This window comes from Macaca nemestrina, chromosome 9 (assembly GCF_043159975.1).
Source record: "Macaca nemestrina isolate mMacNem1 chromosome 9, mMacNem.hap1, whole genome shotgun sequence".
Lineage (NCBI taxonomy): Eukaryota > Metazoa > Chordata > Mammalia > Primates > Cercopithecidae > Macaca > Macaca nemestrina.
This window is the reverse complement of record NC_092133.1, coordinates 57,338,402-57,363,268: the sequence shown is the minus strand read 5'-3', so window position 1 is coordinate 57,363,268 and position 24,867 is coordinate 57,338,402. Positions and strand designations below refer to the sequence as shown.

The following is a 24,867-nucleotide window of genomic DNA, read 5'->3' as shown; positions in this document are numbered from 1 at the left end:
GAGGTGGCAGGATCACTTGAGCCCAGGAGTTCGAGACCAACCTGGGAAACATAGTGAGATGCCGTCTATACAAAAAATAAAAAAGATGAACTGGGTGTGGTGGCACATGCCTGTAGTCACTTTAGCCAGCTACTCGAGAGGCTAAAGTGGAGGGATCAGTTGAGTCTGGGAGACCAAAGCTGTAGTAAGCTGTGATTGTGCTACTACACTCCAGCCTGGGCAACAGCGCAAGATGCTGTCTCAAAATTATTTTTAAAAATAACAATAAAAGACAGAGAGAAAAAAGATATAGTCTGAAGGGACCTGAACCATATGTGCCTGGATGAGAACATGAGTCCTCTCAGTCAATGACATATGTCAATTATATGGTATGAATAAGAAGTGGAAGTATGCTACAAAGCCTTGGTAAGACACATATGCTCCAAAAGGTAGAATGATAAACCTTATGAATATTCAAGGGCTCGACACTTGAAGAACATTTTTTGGAGTCTAATGATCTGGGTTATGCTGGGACATCCCCACCGAAGTAAATGACAAATTATAGCATCTCATAACTTTTCTCCCCAGCCCTCTGGCACCAACTATGAAGGAAGCATAATGCCTTGTAGGTTTTTCTAGCCTCTGGATGTAATGTATTCCACACTTAGAAATACTGTTTCCAGCCAGGCGCGGTGGCTCATGCCTGTAATCCCAAGACTCTGGGAGACCGAGGCGGGCGTATCACAAGGTCAGGAGATCAAGACCATCCTGGCTAACATGGTGAAACCCCATCTCTACTAAAAATACAGATAATTAGCTGGGCTTGGTGGCGGGCACCTGTAGTCCCAGCTACTCGGGAGGCTGAGGCAGGAGAATCGCTTGAATCCGGGAGGCGGAGGTTGCAATGAGCCGAGATTGTACCACTGCACTGCAGCCAGGCAACAGAGCAACACTCCATCTGAAGGAAGGAAGGAAGGAAGGAAGGAAGGAAGGAAGGAAGGAAGGAAGGAAGGAAGGAAGGAAGGAAGGAGGGAGGGAGGGAGGGAGGGAGGGAGGGAGGGAGGGAGGGAGGGAGGGAAGGAAGGAAGGAAGGAAGGAAGGAAAGAAGGAAGGAAGGAAGGGAAATACTCTTTTCCCTCATTTACTGAGACATGAAAGACTTCCAGCTTTGAATGGGTCCCAGAGCAGGAAAGCGATCTGAAAAAAATCTAAGATAGGGTACAAGCAACCCTGACACTTGGGGCACGGACTTACCAAGCCTTATAGTATTAGACGTACCTGTGCTAAGAATGTATGTTATGTAGAGTTTATGGCAAATCGTATTAGGAGAAACGTAGGTCTGTATTTGTAGCAAGGCCATTCTATATACTGCAGAGAACTCTAGGCCATTCTAAAACAGCTCCTTTGCATGCTACTGAACCCTATTACAGATACAGTATTAGATATGATACAGCAACTGGCCATGTGACATGAATGCCCATCCGGGGCTGGCTCACCAGACCCATCAAGGCATAAGGTTCAGAGGGCTCAACAGAAATCCTCATAAGATGGAAGTGGTACCACTGGTATCAGACACAAGCAAGTCTAGAGAGCACAAGAAAGCTATATAGGCAAGTGGCAGGACTCCCACATCACCCTTAACTGTTGTACCAACTACCTTTCTCTCAGTTTATGCATATGTCCCCACAGCAGGGGGGTGGGTGGAGAGGGAATAGAGCAAGGCACACCACCAGGTGAAAAAGAACGAAAAAGGCCAAATGTGTTCTAGTATGATGACACATTGGAATCTGCCCTGCACTTTCTTCCTGCATCCTAATTGATGGCTGTCTTATTACATTTGTGCTGCTATAACAGAATATCTGATACTGGGTAATTTACAAAGAATAGAAATTTATTTTTCACAGTTCTGGAGGCTGGAAAGTGCAAGATCAAGGTGCTGGCATTGGGTCTTCTTGCTGTGTCCTTATGTGGTAGAAGATAGAAAGGTAAGGGGACCACACTCCCTCACCAAATCCTTCTATAGTGGCATTAACTCATTCATAATGGTGGAGCCCTCATGATGTAAACACTTCCCCAAAAGGTCCCATCTCCTAACACTGTGGCATTCAGGATTAAGGTCCCAACACATTAATTTTGGGAGACCCATTCCAACCATAGCAATGGTTTAGGAAACTGATTCTCCTGAAGCCATGATGCTGCCTGGAATTTAAACGAGGCAGCTATGTGATCCAAGAACTAGTCACACTACTTCCTCATTTTATTCATTCATTAATTTAATAAATCTTTATTGAACCTCTATTTGTAAAATATTATTCTGAGTACTGGGGATAGAGCAGTGAGTAAAACAGACAAAATGCTTTCCTTTGGGAAGCCTACATTTTAGTGGAGGTGTAAAAAAACGCAAGCAAAATGAAGATATTACATATTAAAAGAGTAATATAGTAATAAGTGCTTTAGAGAAAGATTTTAAGAAAAAAGAGATTGGGGGTGACTTGCAGGTTGACAAAGTCCAGTTTTAAATAGAGTGGTTCAGAAAGGTCTTAATGAGAAGCTAAGTTTTGAGCAAATAATGGAAATACATGTCTATGGTATAAGCAATCTAACCACAGGGAACAGTAAATGCAAAGGGCCTGATGCAGTGGCTTGTCTAGAATGTTCGGTGAATACCAAAAAGGGCAGTAGGGTTGCAATATAGTGAGCAGAGAGAATTTTTGGAAATGAACTCAGCAAAATAATGGGCTACCAGGTTTTACAGGCGTGGAGGCCATTCTAAGGACTTTAAATTTTTCTCCAAGTAAGATGAGGAGCTGTTGCAGGGTTTTAAGCAGAGAATGTACGTGATCTCCTAGATGAAAATAATTTATCTTTTTTTGTGTGTTGAAGATTGACTGTTGCTGAGATAACAATGAAAGTCTGAAAGTTATTGCCATAACCCAGGGAAGAGATAACGCTGGCTTATACAAACATGACACGTGATGGAAGTGAGAAGTAGTATGAATTTGGATTTTTAAGGTCATAAATAATTTTCAGATTATTGGGATGAGAGAAACAAATGAGTGAAAGATGATTCTAAGGTTTGGGGCCTAAACCAAATGGATGGAGTTTCCATTATTTGAGGTGGAAAAAACTGAGGGAGAAGCCACTTTGAGAAAAAAGATGAGAAATTTATTTCTGTGTATGTTAAAATTGAGACACTTATGGGATAGTCAAGTGGAGATGTTGAGTATGTTGTGGATCCAAATGTCTGAAGTTCAAGGCTGAGGTGTATTACCATGCAGATGGTATTTAGAACCATGAGGCAATTAGATCCCTAAGGGTCTGTGGAGAAGCAAAGGAGCCCAAGCAATGACCCTTCAGAGTCCCCTAGCACTAAGATTGGGAACATGAGCAGAAGAAATGGACAAGGAGCAACCGGTAAGTTAGAAAATCCAGCAATGTATGGTGTCCTGAAAGCCAAAGTATTTCTAAAGGATGGGAGGATTATCCACTTCAAATGGCTCTAAGAAATCAGATGAGAACTGAGGAATTGATCTTTGGATTCACCAATGTGAAGGTATTGTTGGTCTTGATAAGAGAAGTGTCTATAGCATTTTCATCAATATTCAAATGAAGAACACATAAGCAGCTGCTCTCTCTCTCTCTCAATTTCTCTTTCATGTCAATTAGTTTCAACTCAAACATCTACTTTTAACACATATACTATCCTTTTTAACCCTTTCTCATCATTCTCTCTTTTTACTCTTTTCTCCTATTTCCCTGCCTACTTCTGTCTTCTGCCTCCACTCCACCCTCTTTAGGTCCCTAAAAAGAAATACAGAAAAAGAATGTAATGGTTCAAACTATTTTAAAAATACCTTAAGAAGCATGATTCCAAGGGAACAAGTACTATCAACCTCTTTACAACTACTCAAAAGTTTCCTTCAGAAAACTGACAGTATTCACCATTTTCTTATTATCTTTGTTTATCCACAGAAAACAGTTTTCATGATGAAATCCGATAGCATGTAATTTTCTTTTCCTCTAATCTAGCAAGTGATTGCAAATTATTTATATGTACTACTATGTTTCCGTTTCAAATTCACTACTTTTTAAATAAATATTAATGGCCTTTCCTGGATTTTTTGGGAGCAAGAACCATGTCTTTTGTATCTCATGCCCTTATTCCCATGTGTCCTCCCTCCCATATGCCTTGCATAGCGATTTGTGGTATTAAATTAATATTTGTAAAATTGAATTAATAATATTTTTCTGGACAAGCATGGTGGCTTACCACTGTAATCCCAGCACTTTGGGATTACCTTACCTCCCCACATTTCCCCATAAAGCAACAACAGCGGTGGTAAAAGGACAGGCATGCCTAAATGTCTCCAAATCAGGGGTTACAAATGCAAATGGAAAGTCTATAAATGAAGTAAAGCAGGTGAGGACCTATGGAAACAAAAACTACATGTCCAGTTTCATGTGGGAGTTGCTGCTGAACTCCAATTAATTATAGACATGCAAAAACACAAGCCTGATGTTGGGTCTTTCCATTTCAACCAGAGAAGTTGGAAATTCCAGTGATATCCTAGTTTTAAAATGTTGACTACTAATCTGACTCTTTAACCCAGGACTGTAGAGGGGTCAAAGGCAACAGAAATTCTCACCAGAGGCTAGGCTACAGATCTACAACCTCTGCCTAAATAGACATGAGACCTTTGTGGACAGGAGGTAAAAGGAAATTTTACAGCTCGGCTTGTCTCATTCCTCTAATCCTGCCTGTCACCTGTCTAGATGAGTATACTGGTCCTCAGTCATTTCACAGATTGTGATGAGATAGAATTACTACAGCCCTTCTAAAAGATTTCAATATGCCACTTTAAATGTCAAACGTGAATTATATCATTCAATGGGAGCTCCGCCCCATCTATATATCTGCAAATACCAAATACTTCCCTTAATGAGATAGCCATTCAACTAGCCTAAGATGGCCCCAATAAGTGATCTATTTACATCTTCTATTGCTTCATAAATACACAGCATTATGGAGGGCTGTCTTATTTTTAGTTTGCTCATGTGTTATTCATGAAGAGTGTTGTAGCCCGTCTGTGTAATTTCACTAACCTTTTTTCAATTTCCCCAAAGCGGTGGCTTCCTTTTGGTATACCTCTGTCTTCTGGAAACTGTTTCCTTCCTGTTCCCTTCATTTAGCTGGAATCATCCTGGGTGAATAATAGGCTGGCATCCTCAAAATGCCATCATATGTGTATGTGTGCAGGCATGTGTGTGTGCTCTTTCACTGTCGCTGCAAATTCAGTGGGAATGGAACCAATCTTTAAAATCTGCCCCCAAACTGAGGCCCTAAACTCAAATTCAATTATTTATCTTCCTCATAAACAAGAGAAAAGCTTTTTAAAAGTCCCCTAATGCATTTATTGGCTTTCGCATGAAGGAAACAATTGTGAACATATTCCTAGAGGTTACCTCTCTAGGTAGAACATGGTTCTGGGACTGGGCACAACCCAGGTACAGTATGGTTTGGGGCTAAACTATATTGCCATATAAGTATGTCTCTTACACTCTGCTGCTCTGAGGAATACTGGAGCATTGGAACACATTACACTCTGCTCCAGCATTTTTCTTTCAGGGGGCCTATTAACCTGTTATCCTAAGCTAACCCTAATGCTGGAGAAGAGAACAAGCCATTCCTTTTTATTGCTTTGCAAGCACTTATAAGCAAATGATCCAGGATGAAGAAGGCTTTACTGGTGCTTCTTTGACCTCTGTGGGCATCAGGTAGCTCTCCACTTCTCAATGGAGTTTCCTAATCCTAATCTTTCTCTGACTGGAGGATGCTTTCCAGGTTTCCATCTTGCTTTCCCATAAGTGATTCTGTCCAGTGTTTCTGGAACAGGTGGTGTTTGGTTACATTATTAAGTTATTTAGTAGTGATTTCTGAGATTCTGGTGTACCCATCATCCAAGCAGTGTACACTGTATCCAATATGTAGTCTTTTATTCCTCACCCCGCAACCCTTTCCCCCAAGTCCCAAAAGTCCATGGTATCATTCTTATGCTTTTGTGTCCTCATACCTTAGCTCTCACTTATGAGTGAAAATGTACAATGTTTGGTTTTCCATTCCTGAGTTACTTCACTTAGACTAATGGTCTCCAATTCCATCCAGGTTGCTGCAAATGTCATTATTTTATTCCTTTTTATGGCTGAGTCATATTCCATGGTGTGTGTGTGTGTGTGTGTATATATATATACACCATAATTTATTTATCCACTCATTTATTGATCGGCATTTGGGCTGGTTCCATGTTTTTGCAATTGTAAATTGTGCTGCTATAAATGTGCTTGTGCAAGTATCTTTTTTGTATAAAGACTTCTTTTCCTCTGGGTAGATACCCAGGAGACAGATTGCTGGATCAAATGGTATATCTACTTTTAGTTCTTTAAGGAATATCCACACTGTTTTACATAGTGATTGTACTAGTTTACAGTCCCACCAACAGTGTAAAAGTGTTTCCTTTTCACCACATCCATGTCAACATCTATTATTTTTTTATTTTTTGATTATGGCCATTCTTGCAGGAATAAGGTGGTATCACATTATGGTTTTGATTTGCATTTCCTTGATTATTAGTGATGTTGGGCATTTTCTTCATATTTTCTGACCATTTGTATATCTTGTTTTGAGAACTGGCAATTCATGTCCTTAACTCACTTTTTGATGGGATTGTTTGTTTTTTCTTTATTATTATTATTATTATTATACTTTAAGTTCTAGGGTACATGTGCACAATGTGCAGGTTTGTTACATATGTATACTTGTGCCATGTTGGTGTGCTGCACCCATCAACTCGTCAGCACCCATCAACTCATCATTTACATCAGCTATAACTCCCAATGCAATCCCTCCCCCCTCCCTCCTCCCCATAATAGGCCCCGGTGTGTGATGTTCCCCTTCCCGAGTCCAAGTGATCTCATTGTTCAGTTCCTACCTATGAGTGAGAACATGCGGTGTTTGGTTTTCTGTTCTTGCGATAGTTTGCTGAGAATGATGGTTTCCAGCTGCATCCATGTCCCTACAAAGGACACAAACTCATCCGTTTTTATGGCTGCATAGTATTCCATAGTGTATATGTGCCACATTTTCTTAATCCAGTCTGTCACTGATGGACATTTGGGTTGATTCCAAGTCTTTGTTATTGTGAATAGTGCCGCAATGAATATATGTATGCATGTGTCTTTATAGCAGCATGATTTATAATCCTTTGGGCATATACCCAGTAATGGGATGGCTGGGTCATATGGTACTTCTAGTTCTAGATCCTTGAGGAATCGCCATACTGTTTTCCATAATTGTTGAACTGGTTTACAATCCCACCAACAGTGTAAAAGTGTTCCTATTTCTCCACATCCTCTCCAGCACCTGTTGTTTCCTGACTTTTTAATGATTGCCATTCTAACTGGTGTGAGATGGTATCTCATTTTGGTTTTGATTTGCATTTCTCTGATGGCCAGTGATGACGAGCATTTTTTCATGTGTCTGTTGGCTGTATGCATGTCTTCTTTTGAGAAATGTCTGTTCATATCCTTTGCCTACTTTTTGATGTGGTTGTTTTTTTCTTGTAAATTTGTTTGAGTTCTTTGTAGGTTCTGGATATTAGCCCTTTGTCAGATGAGTAGATTGCAAAAATTTTCTCCCATTCTGTAGGTTGCCTGTTCACTCTGATGGTACTTTCTTTTGCCGTGCAGAAGCTCTTTAGTTTAATTAGATCCCATTTGTCAATTTTGGCTTTTGTTGCCATTGCTTTTGGTGCTTTAGACATGAGGTCCTTGCCCATGCCTATGTCCTGAATGGTATTACCTAGGTTTTCTTCTAGGGTTTTTATGGTATTAGGTCTAACATTTAAGTCTCTAATCCATCTTGAATTAATTTTCGTATAAGGAGTAAGGAAAGGATCCAGTTTCAGCCTTCTACTTACAGCTAGCCAATTTTCCCAGCACCATTTATTAAATAGGGAATCCTTTCCCTATTTCTTGTTTTTGTCAGGTTTGTCAAAGATCAGATGGCTGTAGATGTGTAGTATTATTTCTGAGGACTCTGTTCTGTTCCATTGGTCTATATCCTGTTTTGGTACCAGTACCATGCTGTTTTGGTTACTGTAGCCTTGTAGTATAGTTTGAAGTCAGGTAGCATGATGCCTCCAGCTTTGTTCTTTTGACTTAGGATTGTCTTGGCAATGTGGGCTCTTTTTTGGTTCCATATGAACGTTAAAGCAGTTTTTCCAATTCTGTGAAGAAACTCATTGGTAGCTTGATAGGGATGGTATTGAACCTATAAATTACCTTGGGCAGTATGGCCATTTTCACAATATTGATTCTTCCTATCCATGAGCATGGTATGTTCTTCCATTTGTTTGTGTCCTCTTTTATTTCACTGAGCAGTGGTTTGTAGTTCTCCTTGAAGAGGTCCTTTACATCCCTTGTAAGTTGAATTCCTAGATATTTTATTCTCTTTGAAGCAATTGTGAATGGAAGTTCATTCACGATTTGGCTCTCTGTTTGTCTGTTACTGGTGTATAAGAATGCTTGTGATTTTTACACATTAATTTTGTATCCTGAGACTTTGCTGAAGTTGCTTATCAGCTTAAGGAGATTTTGGGCTGAGATGATGGGGTTTTCTAAATATACAATCATGTCATCTGCAAACAGGGACAATTTGACTTCTTGTTTTCCTAACTGAATACCCTTTATTTCTTTCTCTTGCCTGATTGCCCTAGCCTGAACTTCCAAAACTATGTTAAGTAGGAGTGGTGAGAGAGGGCATCCATGTCTTGTGCCAGTTTTCAGAGGGAATGCTTCTAGTTTTTGCCCATTCAGTATGATATTGGCTGTGGGTTTGTCATAAATAGTTCTTATTATTTTGAGATACATTCCATCAATACCAAATTTATTGAGAGTTTTTAGCATGAAGGGCCATTGAATTTTGTCAAAGGCCTTTTCTGCATCTATTGAGATAATCATGTGGTTTTTGTCTTTGGTTCTTTTTATATGCTGGATTACGTTTATTGATTTGTGTATGTTGAACCAGCCTTGCATCCCAGGGATGAAGCCCACTTGATTATGGTGGATAAGCTTTTTGATGTGCTGCTGGATTTGGTTTAGACCAATATCCCTGATGAACATTGATGCAAAAATCCTCAATAAAATACTGGGATTGTTTGTTTATTCTTGCTGACTTGTTTGAGTTCTTTGAGATTCTCGATATTAGTCCTTTGTCAGATGTATAGATTGTGATTTTCTCCTACTCTGTGGGTTGTCTATTTGCTCTTTTGATTATTTCTTTTGCTGTACAGAAGCTTTTTAGTTTAATTAAGTCCCACATATTTATCTTTGTTTTTGTTACATTTGCTTTTGGGTTCTTGTTCATGAAGTCTTTTCCTATGCCAATGTCTAGAAGGGTTTTTCCAATGTTATCTTCTAGAATTTTTAAGGTTTCAAGACTTAGATTTAAGTCTTTGATCCATCTTGAGTTGAATTTTTGTATAAGGTAAGAGATGAGGAATCCAGTTTCATTCTCCTACATGTGGCTTGCCAATTATCCCAGCACCATTTGTTGAACAGGGTGTCCTTTCATCATTTTATTGTTTTTGTTTTTGTTTGCTTTGTTGAAGATCAATTGACTCTAAGTATTTGGCTTTATGTCTGGGTTCTCTATTCTGTTCTAGTGATCTATTTGCCTATTTTTATATCAGTGACATGCTGTTTTGGTGACTGTGGCCTTAGAGTATAGCTTGAAGTTGAGTAATGTGATACCTCCAGATTTGTTGTTTGCTTAGTCTTGCTGTGGCTATTTGGGCTCTTTTATGGTTCCATATGAATTTCATCTTTGTTTTTTTCTAGTTCTGTGAAGAATGATGGTGGCATTTTGATGGGAATTGCATTGAATTTTTAGATTGCTTTTGGCCATATGGTCATTTTCACAATACTGATTCTACTTATCCATGAGCATGGGATGTTTCCATTTGTGTCATCTATGATTTCTTCCAGCAGTGTTTTGTAGCTTTCCTTATAGAGGTCTTTCACCTCCTGGGTTAAGCATATTCCTAAGGTTTTTTTTTTTTTTTTTTTTTTTTTTTTGCTATTGTAAAAGGCGTTGAGTTCTTGATTTGATTCTCAGCCTGGTTGCTGTTGGTGTATAACAGCACTACTGATTTGTGTATGTTAATTTTGTGTCCTGAAGCTTTGTTGAATTCATTTACCATTTCTAGGAGCTTTTTCGATGTGTCTTTAAGGTTTTCTAGGTATACAATCATGTCATTGGCAAACAACAACAGTTTCACTTCCTCATTACCAATTTGGATGCCCTTTATTTCTTTCTCTTGTCTGATTGCTGTGACTAGGACTTCCAGTACTATGTTGAATAGAAGTGGTGAGAGTGAGCATCCTTGTCTTGTTCCAGTTCTCAGGGGGTAATGGCTTCAGTTTTCCCCATTCAGTATAATGTTGGCTGTGAGTTTGTCATAGATGGTTTTTATTACTTTAAGGTATGTCCCTTCTATGCAAAATTTGCTGAGGCTTTTGATCATAAAGTTGTGAACCCAGAAAATCTGAGACAGGTCTCAGTTAACTTAGAAAGTTTATTTTGCCAAGCTTGAGGACACATCTGTGACACAGCCTCAAGAAGTCCTGACAAGTGCCTAAGGTGGTTGGGGCACAGCTTGGTTTTATTCATTTTAGGCATATATGAGACATCAATCAATATGTTTAAGAAGTACATTGGTTCAGTCTGGAAAGGTGGGACAAATTGAAGCAAAAGCAGAAAGACTCAAAGTGGGGAGGGGGCTTCCAGGTCACGGATAGATGAGAGAAAAATGGTCGCATTATTTTGAGTTTCTGATTAGCCTTTCCAAAGGAAGCAATCAGATATGCATTTATCTGAGTGAACAGAAAGATAACTTTGAACAGAATGGGAGGCAGTTTTGCCCTAAGCAGTTTCCAGCTTGAGTTTTTTTTGTTTGTTTGTTTTTAACCTAGTGATTCTGGGGGCCCAAGATATTTTCCTTTCTTATTTTCCCCTTTTTCTTTTAAAAAATATTTTGGAGAAAACATTTTGCAAGAAAATGAGTCTCTGGTCTCAGGTTTCATCCAATCTCTCATTGCTAGAACAGTTAATTTTTAGATGGGTAGGTCCCAAAAGGTAATTTTTGGCAGGTTGTGAAGTCCCATGTCCTGTAAAGAGAAACAGTGGGGAGGAAGGGAGGAAAAACAGCAACAAACAAAAGAATAATCCTGGAAAAATTGATTTAGGCCACATTACTCTGAAGTCCATACACTAGTAGGCAGGTATGAAAGTGGCTTATGTATGTAAATAGGCTGCTGCTGTTTTCTTCAGAAGTTTATATTCTCTGGCTTCAGTTCGGAGGGCTTTAAGAAAGCACAACTTAGTTTTCAGTGACTCAAAATTAAGAAAAATGGAAAAAAAGAAGGAAAAAATTGAAAACATTATTTTGAAGACATGTATCCAAGAAAAATTAGAATTTGGTTCATACTGTAGAAAATAATAAAAATTGAAAAAACATTAGGCAAGACTAGAATGTAACAACAGGTATACTATTGTTTTGAAACATAATTTTTCTTTCTCCAGTTTTCCATTTCTACTAAAAACAAATCATGGTAGAACTGGCTTGCTTTATTACAGTTGGCCTAACTATCTGCATATGGTGGAGCAAGAATAATTATTTTTTTACATAGACTTTTAAAATGGCTTTGGTGGAATTTTTAAAACCTCAGATAAGAATTTTTAAAGCCAAGCCCAGTCACAGGTTTGTGTCATCAAATACCTATGAGTTGGGTGAATTTTTTCTTCTCTTGAGGTTTCAAGATAAACTTGGGACTTCTGAGCCTGTCAGAAAGTGACATTCTTTAGTTACCACAGGTTAGAAACCCTGTACGTGGACTGTGTACACAAAATGAGGCCAGTTTTTCTAAGGGCTTTATTGGCTCCATAAGTCAAGTTTGATTCCTTAAAGGAAAGCACATCATTCATAGCTTTTAGTATACTCTTATGAACAAAATTTGGAGCATATTTCTCTCCAGTTGATTTCTCCAGAATTCGGAAACTATTTGTGATTATTTTTAACTTATGGCAAAACAGTTATTTGCAATAAGAATAACAAGAATTATAATTATTATTTCACAAAATAGGATCAGAGGTATTTGTAAAATAAATAATTTAAGAAATAGATTCTTATATTATTATTACTATATCACAAAATAGGATCAGAGGTCATTATAAAATAAATCATTCATTTAACCAAAGTGATAACTCTAAAAATTAAAAAAAAATGTTAAAACTTTTATTCTTTGAGAGAGGAGACTTAATTTTCCAAACAATGAGTCCTAATAAAAACAACATGCAGCCAATCAAATTTGTTTTTCAAAATTTTATAACTAATATGTAACATTTTAATCTTGACCATAAGATATAATTTCCATAAGCCTTTTGTAACCCGTATTAAAGAGTTAGTTAATGCTTCAAGAAAATATCATTAATCTGACAGAGGGACCCATATGTCAGTCTTACATCAATATGCCCTTGACATTAATGATTAATTTATAGAAAAATTGAACTTATTTTATCTCAAAATTGGCCCTCACAATCTTATGTGCCCACCTCTTCCACAATAGTCCCTGGGCCTTGAAGAGTTGAATAGCTTTAATTTTTTGCCCGGTGTCACAAGGATGTAGTTTATTTTGATTGGCATCTTCTATGGGGCCTGAAGATGAGGCTTTAATTGCTGTCAACGTTTAAGATTTAGCAGCACTTGGTGTCATTTTTAGATCCAGGAGTCAAAGTCCTGTAACTCAATGTCATAAGGACTTTAAAAGCACACAAAGGGAGATACATAGATGTAATAACCCTAATTTTCAAAAATTTTAATATCAGTTTTTTTCTAAGCAAACCAAAACTTAATAACAATATGACAACTTGATCACACTAAATATTTTTTAATATAAATCCCCTATTGTGACTTGCACCAACCACTCATGACATGCTTGGACTTTCTGTTTTGTCCTGAACATCCCTCCTTCTTAAACAATCATTTTATTTTAGGACTAAATTTACCATACAAGATTCTTTCTCATATAAAATTATTTCTCTTTAAGCTCTTTTACCACAAAAAATACTTCTTTATTTTTATAACTTTCTTTGGATCTCTTTTTATTTTCTGGTTCCTTTTATCTTGTTTTACACATAACCTTTAAATAATCTTTGAATTAGACAAAACTTGTTCACCTTTTTTAAAAAAGGACACACCTTTTTTTCTTTTTTAGCAAGAATGTTTTCCTACAATATATAATTATCGGAAAATACCCAAATAATGAAATATCTATTATTTAATTTAATATAAATTTGCATTCTAAATTATTAATTTAGAAATTATGAATTTAGTTTATCTATAAGTATTCACCTCATTACATTTACCAAATTATTATAATTGATTACCTAGATTATTTATGAAAACTGTGATCATCATCATTTAAAGTTATGAAACCACCATTGAAAATTATAACTGAGACAGTGAAAAAAGATTTGACCTAATTGACTCCATCTTCCTCTTAACTTTTAAGTTGTCCTTGTTCATTCCTGGGCATAGGCTGAACTAACTTTGGAAAGGACTTAGTTTGTAGTTTAGCTTTGAAACAAAGATGATAACAGTACTTTCCCAAAACAAGCCTCCTTATTGCCTGTGGACTAGACTGCTTAAAGCCACAAGATTAGAAGTTATGGTAATCTTACTAAATTTAAGATGCAGCTATTTTCATTAAACTGATATCAATGCCTTATTTATTAAAAATTACACAAGCAAAGATCATTCTGTTTTAGACTGGGTTTATAGTTTTGTAACCCCTGTGTCAAATTTTGACACCTTACAGTATTTGGCAGGGACAAGTATGAAATTGCTTTATTAATAAATGCAAACCAAAACATATGCTGGAAATCCTTAAGACATTTCTAATATTATTTTACCAATAATTTTAAGGCTAGCTTATTTATTAAAAATTTTACTTAAACCACATAAATTTGAAAAGGCATTTGACTAGTCTTTACTGTTTTAGTATCTCATTTAAGCACTTTTTAAAAGCCAATTGGAGCTCTTTTATATCTTAGTAGTGAAACATTGTGTACACAACATATAAATACATAGACATATTAGGCATGCCAGTAGAGATACATTTTATAGATTTATAAAGACCTCCCACTTTTTTTTGTTAGACTTTCAGATTCTTGATAAACCTGTTTTACAACCGTAAGCAGTTGTCAGCTAAATAGCCTTAAATTTTCATATTAAAGGAAACAACTCAGGTGATAATCAAATAGCAAAATTTACATTCTAAAATACAAAGAGAAAATGTCTGGTGGTGCTAGAGGGAGATACTTTCACAGCGCACTTAAAAGATTTTTTTTAAACAAAGACATTTCTGAGTGTCTAAACTACATTATTCCTTAAAAACCTGAAAGTAGCCTCTGTTGCAATAACCATTTTAGTCAAAAAATCAGGTGAAAACAAAATTCTGTCAACTGAGAAGAAAAAAAATTGTTCAAAAAAACAAGCAAGATCTTAAGAGAGAAGAACAAACAAGCAAACAAAAACAAAAACAAAGTCCTCAAAATACAAACACGCACACATGCACGCATACACACACATCTTGTATGTTAGCATTTTAAGTAAGCTGACTTTTAACCACTGAGCTCCTTTAAAAAAATTTTAAAATCTCATTATCATGTTTCAGCTAGGACAAAATGCTGCTAAACTAACAAGGATCACACAAATTATACAATTTCTGAGCGCTCTAAGTATAAGCAGAAATTAACACCAGCTGGTAGTTAATGCTAACTTTAGTCTAAAAAGAATTTGATGCTTCAATTCTCTACTTGTGCTCTTTCAGACTTTTTGATGTAGGCATTTAATGCTCTTAGCACCACTTTTGCTGTATCCCACAGGTTTTGATAGTTTGTGTCACCATTATCACTTAGTGCAAATAATTTTTAAATTTTCTTCTTGATTTCTTTGTTGATCCAATGATCATTCAGGAGTTATTTTATTTCCATGTATATGCATGGTTTTGAGGGTTCATTTTGGAGTTAATTTCCAAGTTTATTCCACTGTGGTCTGATAGAGTACTTACTATAATTTCAACTTTCTTAAAATTTGTTGAGACTTGTTTTGTGATCTTTCATATGGTCTATCTTGTGCTGATGAAAGAATGTATATTCTTTAGTTGTTGGGTAGAATGTTCTGTATATATCTGTTAAATTCACTTGTTCTAGGATATAGACTATGTCCATTGATTTTGTTGACTTTCTGTCTTGATGAGCTGTCTGGTGCTGTCAGTGGAGTATTGAAGTCCCCCGCTATTATTGTGTTGCTGTCTATCTCATTTCTTGTGTAGTAGTAATTGTTTTATAAATTTGGGTACTCCAGTGTTAGGTGCATATATATTTAGGATTATGATGTTTTTCTGTTGGACTAGTCCTTTTATCATTACATAATGTCCCTCTTTGTCTTTTTTAGCTGCTTTTACTTTAAAGTTTGTTTTGTCTGATAAACTAATATCAACTCCTCTTTGCTTTTGGTGACCATTTGCATGGAATATCTTTTTCCACCCCTTTAACTTAAGTTTATGTGAGTCCTTATGTGTCACGTCAGTCTCCTGAAGACAACAGAAACTTGGTTGGTGAATTCTTATCTATTCTGCCATTCTGTATCTTTTAAATGGAGCATTTAGGCCTTTTACATTCAATGTTAGTATTGAGATGTGAGGTACTATTCCATTCATCGAGCTATTGGTTACCTGAATATCTTGGGTTTTTTTGTTTGTTTCATAAGTGCTGTGAGATTTATGTTTTAAGAATATTCTATTTTGGTGGATTTCAAGGATTTGTTTCAGGATTTAGAGCTCCCTTTAGCAGTTCTTATAGTGCTGGGTTGGTAAAGATAAATACTCTTAGCTTTTGTTTGTCTGAAAAAGACTGTAACTTTCCTTGATTTATGAAGCTTAATTTCACTGGATACAAAATTCTTGACTGATAATTGTTTTGTTTAAGGAGGCTAAACATAGGACCTCAGTACCTTCTAGCTTGTATGGTTTCTGTTGAGAAATCTGCTGTTAATCTGATAGGTTTTCCTTTATATGTTACCTCTTGCTTTTGCCTCACAGCTCTCAAAATTCTTCCCTTCATCTTGACTTTAGATAACCTGATGACTATGTGTCTGGGAAATGATCTTTTTGCAATACATTTCCCAGGTATTCTTTGAGCTTCTTGTATTTGGATGTCTAGATCCAAGCAGGTTTTAGATTTCTCTTCCTTCTCAAGAATACCGATTATTCTTAGGTTTGGTCATTTAACATAATCCCAGACGTTTTGGAGGCTTTGTTTGTCTTTTAAAATTCTTTTTCCTTTGCCTTCATCAGATTGGATTAATTTGAAATCCTTGTTTCTGAACCCTGATGTTCTTTTTTCTACTTGTTCAATTTGATTGCTGAAACTTTTGAGTGCATTTTGCAATTCTCTTAAGTGTGTCCCTCATTTCCAGAAGTTGTTTTTGTTTTGTTTTGTTGTGAATGTCTTCTTTAAAAAATTTATTTATTTTACTGGAGATTTCTCTATGCATATTGTGTGTCATGTTTTCAATTTCTTTAAGTTGGAGTTTACCTTTTTCGGGTGCCTCCTTGATGAGCTTAAGAGTCAACCTTCTGAATACTTTTTCAGGCAATTCGGAGATTTTTGTCTTGGTTTTGATTCATTGCTGGTGAGCTAGTGTGACCTTGTAGGGGTGTTAAAGAATTTTTTTTTGCGTCATATTACCAGAATTGTTTATCTCATTTGTTCTCATTTGGACAGACTATGTCAGATGGAAGATCTAGGACTCAAGGGCTGCTGTTCAGATGCTTTTGTTCCATGGGGTGCTCCCTGGATGTGGTGCTCTCCCTTTTCCCCTAGGGATGGGCTTCCTGAGAGCCAAACTGCAGTGATTGTTATTTCTCTTCTGGATGTACCCACCCAGCGTAGCTACCAGCCTCTGGGCTGGTACTGGGGAGCATCTGCAAAGAGTCTTGTGATGTGATCCATCTTCAGGTCTCTCAGCCATGGATACCAGCACCTGCTTTGGTGGGGTAGCAGAGGAGTGAAAGGTCCTTGGTTGTTTTTTGTTAAGTGCACTAGTTTTGTGTTGGTTTGCCTCCATCCAGGAAGTGGCACTTTGAAAAGCTCATCAGCTGCAGTTGTATAGGGAGGATACAAGTTTGCCCTAGGTGGCATTTGGATAAGTATTCAGGTTTCTCAGGTGGTGGGCAAGGCCATAGACATCCCAGTGGATTATGTCCTTTGTCTTTGGCTGCTAGGGCAAGTAGAGAAACACCATCAGGTTGGGGCAGGGTTAGGCATGTCTGAACTCAGACTTTCCTCAGGCGGGACTTGCTGCGACCTCTGTGGGGAATGGGGGTGTGGTTCCCAGGCCAATGGAGTTGTTCCCAGGGGGATTATAGCTGCCTCTGCTGCATCACACAGGTCACCAGGGAAGTGGGGGGAAAGTCAGCAGTCACAGGCCCCACCCAGCTCTTATGTAACCCACAGCCCAAAAGGTCAGTCTGACTCCCCAACAGCACCGAGTTTATCTCCAGGCAGCCAGTGAGCACGGCTGAGAGCTTGCCCAGAGCACAAACCTCCTGGCTGAGAAAGCAAGCCAACTCACATTTCCCAACTGTTCCACGGAGCCTGCAGTGGCAATCCACCTTTTTCAAAGGATCTGTGGATTATCTCAGCTTTCCTGGTATGTTCCTGTTGTAGTTCTTGGAGCAATAGTTCATGATGTGGGTCTCCACATGCTGCTTTGTCCATCCGAGTTCAGTCTGCATCTTTCAATGATAAACACGTTTTGTTTTGGAAACACAACCACCATATCATCATCAAATGTAACATAGTTGACAGTAACATAAATTACCAGTACATATTCCAATTTCCTAGTTGTCTCAGAGATAACTTGTTATGGTTGATATGTTTGAATAAAGCCCAAAACAAAACATATACATTGCTTTAATTTTTCCATAACAATATCATTCAATATACTACATATCTTATTATTTATTTGCTCATTGTGTATCTCTCCCATTGGAAGATCAGACTCAAAATGTCAATTATCAATATCAATTATACCACTTTTACTTTTTTAGTGGTTTCCTTTAAGTTTGCAATGTACACTTACAACTAATCCAAGCCTTCTTTGAAATAACACTGTACCACATCATAGATACTGTAGTTACATTACAACAGGATATTTTCAATTCCCCCTTCCTCTATCTCGTAACAGTGCTGCCATTCATTTTATTTATCAGTAAGTGATAATCACTGAATATATTGTTGCTATTTATTATTTTAAACAAATAGATATATGTTGTGTAAATCATGAATAATAAAAATAAAATGTATTTATTTATGATCCACATTTATCATGTGATTCAAATTTCTAACCTATTGCATTTTCCTTCTTTCCGAAGAACTTCTTTTAACATTTATTGCAAGGTAGGTTTACTGGCAACAGATTCCTTTAATTTTGTCTGAGAAAGTCTTCAATTTTTCTTCACTTTTGAAGCATAATTTCATAGATACAAAATTTTCTAGTTTGGCTATTTTTATTCTTCAACACATTAAATATTTTCATTCTACTCTCTTTTTGTTTCATGGCTTCTGAAGAGAAGTCTGATGTAATTCTAATCTTTGCTTTTCTACAGGGAAGGTGCTTCCCTCACACTCTGGTTTCTTTCAGTTTTCTTTGTTATTGATTTTATGAGGTTTGAACATTATATGCCTAAGGGTTGATTTTTTTTTTGGTGCCTGTCTGTTGTTTGGAGGTGTTAACTTTGAGAAATTCTCAATCAATATGATTTCAAATATCTCATTGGATTCCTATCTCTTTGTCTTCATCTTCTGGTATTCTTATTATATATGTCACACCTTTTGTAATTGTTTCACAGTTCTTAGGTATTCTGTTCTGTATTTTTCATTTTTCGCTCTGTGCATTTTTTTTCACATATGTGACTTTTCAAAGTTCACCTCTTCACTGCACACTCAGAAATCGGCAGCATTACCAAGGTGTCATCATACGCTGCATTTCAATTTTGGAGGTTTTGATTAACTTCTCCAAGCTCACTGATTTTTTTTTCCTCAGCTGTGTTCAGTCTACCAATGACACCATCAAAGGTATTTTTTATTTCTGTTACAGTGTTTTTTATTTCTAGTATTTCTTTTTCATTCTTCCTGATATTTTAACAATATTGAGTTTCCATCTCTTTGCTTACATTACCCATCTACTCTTGCATATTGTCTACTTTTTCCAGTAGAATGCCTAACATATTAATTGCAGTGGTTTTTTGTTTGTTTGTTTGTTTTTCTGATGGAGTTTGGCTCTTGTTTCCAGCCTGAAGTGCAATGGCGTGATCTCAGCTCACTGCATTGTCCACCCTCTGGGTTCAAGCGATTCTGCTGCTTCAGCTTCCCAAGTAGCTGGGATTACAGGTGCCCACCACCATGCCCAGCTAATTTTTTGTATTTTTAGTAGAGACGGGGTTTTACTATGTTGGCCAGGCTGATTTTGAACTCCTGACCTAAGGTGATCCACCTGCCTCGGCCTCCCAAAGTGCTGGGGTTACAGGCATGAGCCACTGCACCCGGCCGTAATTATAGTTATTTTAAATTACTGGTTCAATAATTTGAACACCTCTACCACATTTCAGTCTTGTTCCAATGCTTACTCAGTCTCTTCAAACTGTCTTTTTTGTCTTTTAGTATGTCTTGTAATTTTTTGAAAGCCAGATATGATGTATTGGGTAAACCAAACTGAACTAAGTAGGCATGGAGTGTGAGGCTTTATGTTTAAATGGCTAGGGCTTAGGTTGTATTTATTGTTTGCTACAGTTGTAGATGTCAGATGCAATAATTTTCTCTGATGTACTGTTTTTGTCTCCCTATTGTTTTGAGGCTTTTCTAGAGATTTCCTCTTAAATAAGTTCTGAGACATAGTTACATTACACTTTTATTATACAAAAGACCTATTAATGTGTTTGTAACATGTGGGGAAAGGTAAAGTATTCTATCATCCTATAATTTGGTCTCATTCTTTTAGTTTGCTTGTATATCCAAGCTGTGACACTCACAAATGCTTTTTCATAACATTTTGTTTTGTTTCACTCTTTGGTGAACCGGAAAGGCTAGTAGGGACTGGGTGTTTCCCTTCTCTTGGGTCAATTAGGCCCTAGTAAAACCCCAGCTCGCTAGACTGTGGTAAAATACTTTCTCTCAAAGGGAGAGATTGTTAAGAAAAACAAAATTATCTGGGCATATTCCAAAATGTCTGCTTTTCCCTTTCTCCTGCTGAAACACAAGGAGATTTTTCTCTAATCTTCGCTGTGAGAACTTGTAGAGCTCTTAGAAGTTAAATTCACATAAATATGTGTCCCCCTCCCCAAGACTACTCTCTCTATCTGGAATTTTTAACTCTCACACTCACCCATACTGAGCCTCTAGCAATTTATCAATTACAGTTTAAGTTTTCCTACCCCAATACTGGTTGCCACCAAGGTTTCTGCTCCTGGGCTTCTGCTGCGGTTAATTGTGATCTCGTAATTTGGGTACCAGTGGTTTGTCCTGTGGCATCAATTCTCTGACGGATTTAAGAAGAGTGGCTGATTTTTAGTTTGTTCAATATTTCTCTTGTTGTGAGGATGGGAGTGACAACTTTCAAGCTCTTTACTTTTCAGACTAAAAACCAGATGTCTCTTGACTCATTTTTATCCTGGCTATGTATTAAACTTTTCTGCTTCTTAGCACACTTAGTGATTTTGTATTGGATCCTGGATGTTGTGATTTTATTTTGTAGAATTCTAAATTTTGTTATGTTTCTTTAAATAATGTTTACTGTATTCCCACATGTAATTAAACAATTTGCATATCAATTTGATCCTTTTGAGTCTTGAATTTAACCATTTTCATCAAGTGTAGACTATAGCTTTTCCTTTAGGAGTCTTTGATGAACTGTATAATCATTCAGGTTTCTTCATGAGGCTTTGGAATTTACATGATGCCAAATTCAGTATAAATCCTGGGAATTGGCTGGGCATGGTAGCTCATGCCTTAATCCCAGCACTTTGGGAGGCAAAAACAGGCAGATTGCTTGAGCCCAGTAGTTCAATACCAGCCTGGGCAACATGCCAGAGGTCTATCTTTATACAAAATACAAAAAATTAACTGGGCAAGGTGATACATGCCTATAGTCCCAGCTACTCAGGAGGCTGAGGTGGGAGGATTACCTGAGCCAGGGGAGGGTGAGGCTGCAGTGAGCTGTAATCCTACCACTGCACTCCAGGTTGGGTGACAGAATGAGACACCATCTCAAAAAAAAAAAAATCTGAGAATTGTTTGGTTTGCACCCCCTGCCCTCCCACCCTACTAAATTTTCTTTTCTCAGAAGTTGTTCTTTGTCCAACTTTGTGTCACTCTTGCATGTGCAGATTGGTATTTAGTCAAAGACCAAGGACAGACACACACATATTTCTGGAGCTATTTCTCTGCATATGTCCCTTTCTCAGTAATCTGCCTTTCAAATTATAGCCACCTCACCATTTCTGGTTTCCAATTGCTGTATCTCCAAATCAACAAGGCTTCTAGACTATGTTTGGACTCCCCCTCCCTGTGCCATAGTTTTAAAATGCCTCCAGGCATAAAGCCAGGGCAATTGTGGAGCTCACTTTATTTGTTTATCTTCTTTCAGAAATCACAGCCCTGAACTGTCTGTTGTACAATGATGGAAGACAATTGTTTCATATATTTTGTACTGTTTTCTAGTTGATAACAATAGGAGGGCATATCTGGACCCTTTTACTCTTTCATGGAAGGCAACCTTTCTTCCAGGAGTGATTGGCATCAGGGAAGTCCATTCTTTTCAGAGCAATTCCCACTAGGTCTCACAGAAATTAGGCCTTCTTATCTGCCTCTCTTCATTCCTTGAAATTAGCACAATAGATAACATCAATATATTTTGAAAAGCCTGGTTTATTCATTCTGGAAAACACCATATGTGATACTTCTACAATACAGTCAAAATTGAGCTTTAGAAATTTCAATCCAATTCATTTCAAGATCAAATGAAAACATTGCCATGACACCTTCTATCTCCTGGGTCTTTTTGACCTCTGCCCCAATTATGGAAAAAGAATTCATGCCCATTATCCAAGTACAGTAAATATTTTTTGGAATTTAATCAATCTAAATGTTAACTTGGAAAACACATTTTTCCTAAGGGAAACATAATACAATAGGATGAAATGCCAACTAAAGTAAAAATAGCTTTCTACATTATTATGGAGAACTGTTCAGTTTTTGGGTCCACATTTTCTTGAATCTCTCTATTTTCAAATTTGCTTTATCTTTGAAAAACTTCAAGGTTTATCAAAGTGGTCTTTCAGTGCAGAGAACATCTGCATAATGACTTTATGTTCACAAATCATATAAAAGGAGAATCAGAGAAAAGCCTGAAGCTTTTAAGTATAGTTCTTTCCAGTGTATGACATCTCCAACAAAGTTTTAGAGATTCACAGGACTTATTCTAAGCCCTAGGTTAAATCACATTTTTTCCCTCTGCCTCCAGCAGTCTTTTTAAAAAGGAATCTTTTCAAAGAAAGTGGCCAAAGAAGGAGTGTCCAATTATGAGATGAAGGCACACGAGGATTTCTTCCCCTCTTTCAGGATTTTTTGTTCTCTCTCTTGTTTGGTTCAGAGGCATATAGATTACCTCAATCTAATCCTGCCACCATGTAATCAAGGTTCTGGGTCAAATAAAGATGCATGAAATTGAGCAAATTCTCAGATTTCCCTTTCTCATGTGCAAAATAATAGTATTATATAGCTCACAGGGCTGTTTTGAAGACAAGGTGATTTTTTTAAGAGACAAAAAAATAGATATATCTCTCTTTGCTTTTTTATGATGCTCCCAGTTTAGCGTTATTGAGTTTTATAATCATATATTCTCTGCATGTATGTGTTCTAAAACCACGTTAAAAAGGTGTATCAGAAAACCATTTCAGATTAAAGGTTTTTGAAATTTTAAAGTCTTTTCTGATATGGGATAGATTTTTTTTTTTTTTTTTTTTTTTTTTTTTGCGTAGAAAGTCCTCTGATGAGAGAACTACATATGGTCAGGCCTGTATGTGCAGAGAAGAATAGATTTAACAGTGTTGCTGGGATCTTAAATTAGAGCTTGCTGGTGACTTCATGAAAGATCAAAGTGTATTATTATGCAGAAGTATCAGTGGTCACCTCCTCCATGATCAATAGTTCAGTTCTTCTCTGAGTAAAGAAAGAATGCTACTGAGTGTGATTCCACCATCAATTGCTTCTATCTCTTGATTACTTTGTTGCCAAAAGACTGAAGCTAGAAAGCAGGGTTATGATAGAAGCCTCGAACATGACACCTGATGGTTCCTGCCTCCTGGTATTCACATTCTTGTCTAATTGCCTCCCTTGAGCATGGGTTTCATTTAGTGACCCACTTCTGATGAATAGAATATGGCAGGCGTGACAAGATGTCATTTTCAAGGTTATAAAAGACTATCACTTCTATCTTGACCTCATTCTCTCTCTCCCTTCCTCTCTCTCTCTCTCTCATCATTTATCTGGTGGGAAGCCAGTAGCCCTTTGGAGAGGACAAAGTGACCAGAACCTGAGGCCCACAAATAAACACATGGATAAGCTTGAAAGTGCATCCTCACCCATTTGATTCTTTGGATGAGACTACATCTTGTTCTAACCCAATATGTATGTTCTGCCAGAGGCTCTCAGCTAAGTCATGTAAACCAGGTTTGAATTCTTGGCCTACAACTGTGAGATAATAAATTTTGTTGTTTTAGACTGCTACATGTTGAGGTCATTTGTTAGGCAGCAATAGGTAACTAGTACAAGGATCTACATGATGTTATGATAAAACCAAACTAAAAAAACAAAAAAGGTCTATTAGTCTTTGACTCTTCTATAGGTCAGAAAACTTGGGTGTTAGTCCTGCCTCCATCACTAATCAGTTGGTGGGCCAATCTCATCTTCTTTCTGGGCTTCTGTTTCTCCATTTTAAAAATAAGGGATTATATTAGCTTATTTTCATAGCATATAGTTTTATATTTCTTTTAGGATCTATACAGTGTAAGTAATCTTTCACTCTGTTTCTTTCTGTCTCTGTCTCTCTTTCTGTGTGTGTATGTCTGTATCAATATAAAAACCATGTGTATATAAATATAAAAACTACAAAACTCTGATGAAGAATACAAAGAAGACATAGATAGATAGATAGATAGATAGATAGATAGATAGATAGATGATAGATATTCCATGTTTATGGATAGGAAGACACAATATTGTTAAGATATCAGCCTTCCTAATTTGATCTACAGATTCACCACAGTTCCAGTTAAGATCCAAACAAGTTATTTTGTGACTAGCCACAACCTGATTAGATGGTTTATATGAAAAGGCAAAAGATTCAGAAGAGCCAACACAATATTGAAAAAGGAAGAAGAAAGTTGAAAGCCTGACGTTACCCATCTTTAAGATTTACTGCAAAGCTACGGTAATCCAGACAGTGTGATATTAGTGAACAACAGATAGATAGACCAATGAAACAGAGTAGAAGGCCAGAAATAGACCCACACAAACATAGCTAACTGATTTTTGACAAAGGAGCAAAGGCAATTCAATAGAGAAAGGATAGTCTTTTCAACGATGGTGTGAAATGACTAGATATCCATATGCGCAAAAAAAAAAGTCAATTTAGATTTTATAGCTCTCTT

The 24,867-nt window shown here is 37.1% G+C and overlaps 1 long non-coding RNA gene and 1 other non-coding gene across 3 annotated transcripts in view; one reads left to right on the top strand and one right to left on the bottom strand.

The window, feature by feature from the left end:
* LOC105466180 (uncharacterized) overlaps positions 1 to 24,867 on the top strand; it is a 119,533-nt gene that overhangs the window by 51,235 nt on the left and 43,431 nt on the right. For both annotated transcript variants that reach the window (XR_978031.3, XR_011607776.1), the window contains exon 4: positions 1,884 to 1,964. This is a non-coding gene — a long non-coding RNA (uncharacterized lncRNA). The remainder of the gene's footprint in view (positions 1 to 1,883; positions 1,965 to 24,867) is intronic.
* Positions 19,053 to 19,144, bottom strand: LOC112423919 (small nucleolar RNA SNORD55/SNORD39). The gene has a single exon (XR_003014525.2). It is a non-coding gene; the product is annotated as a small nucleolar RNA SNORD55/SNORD39 (small nucleolar RNA).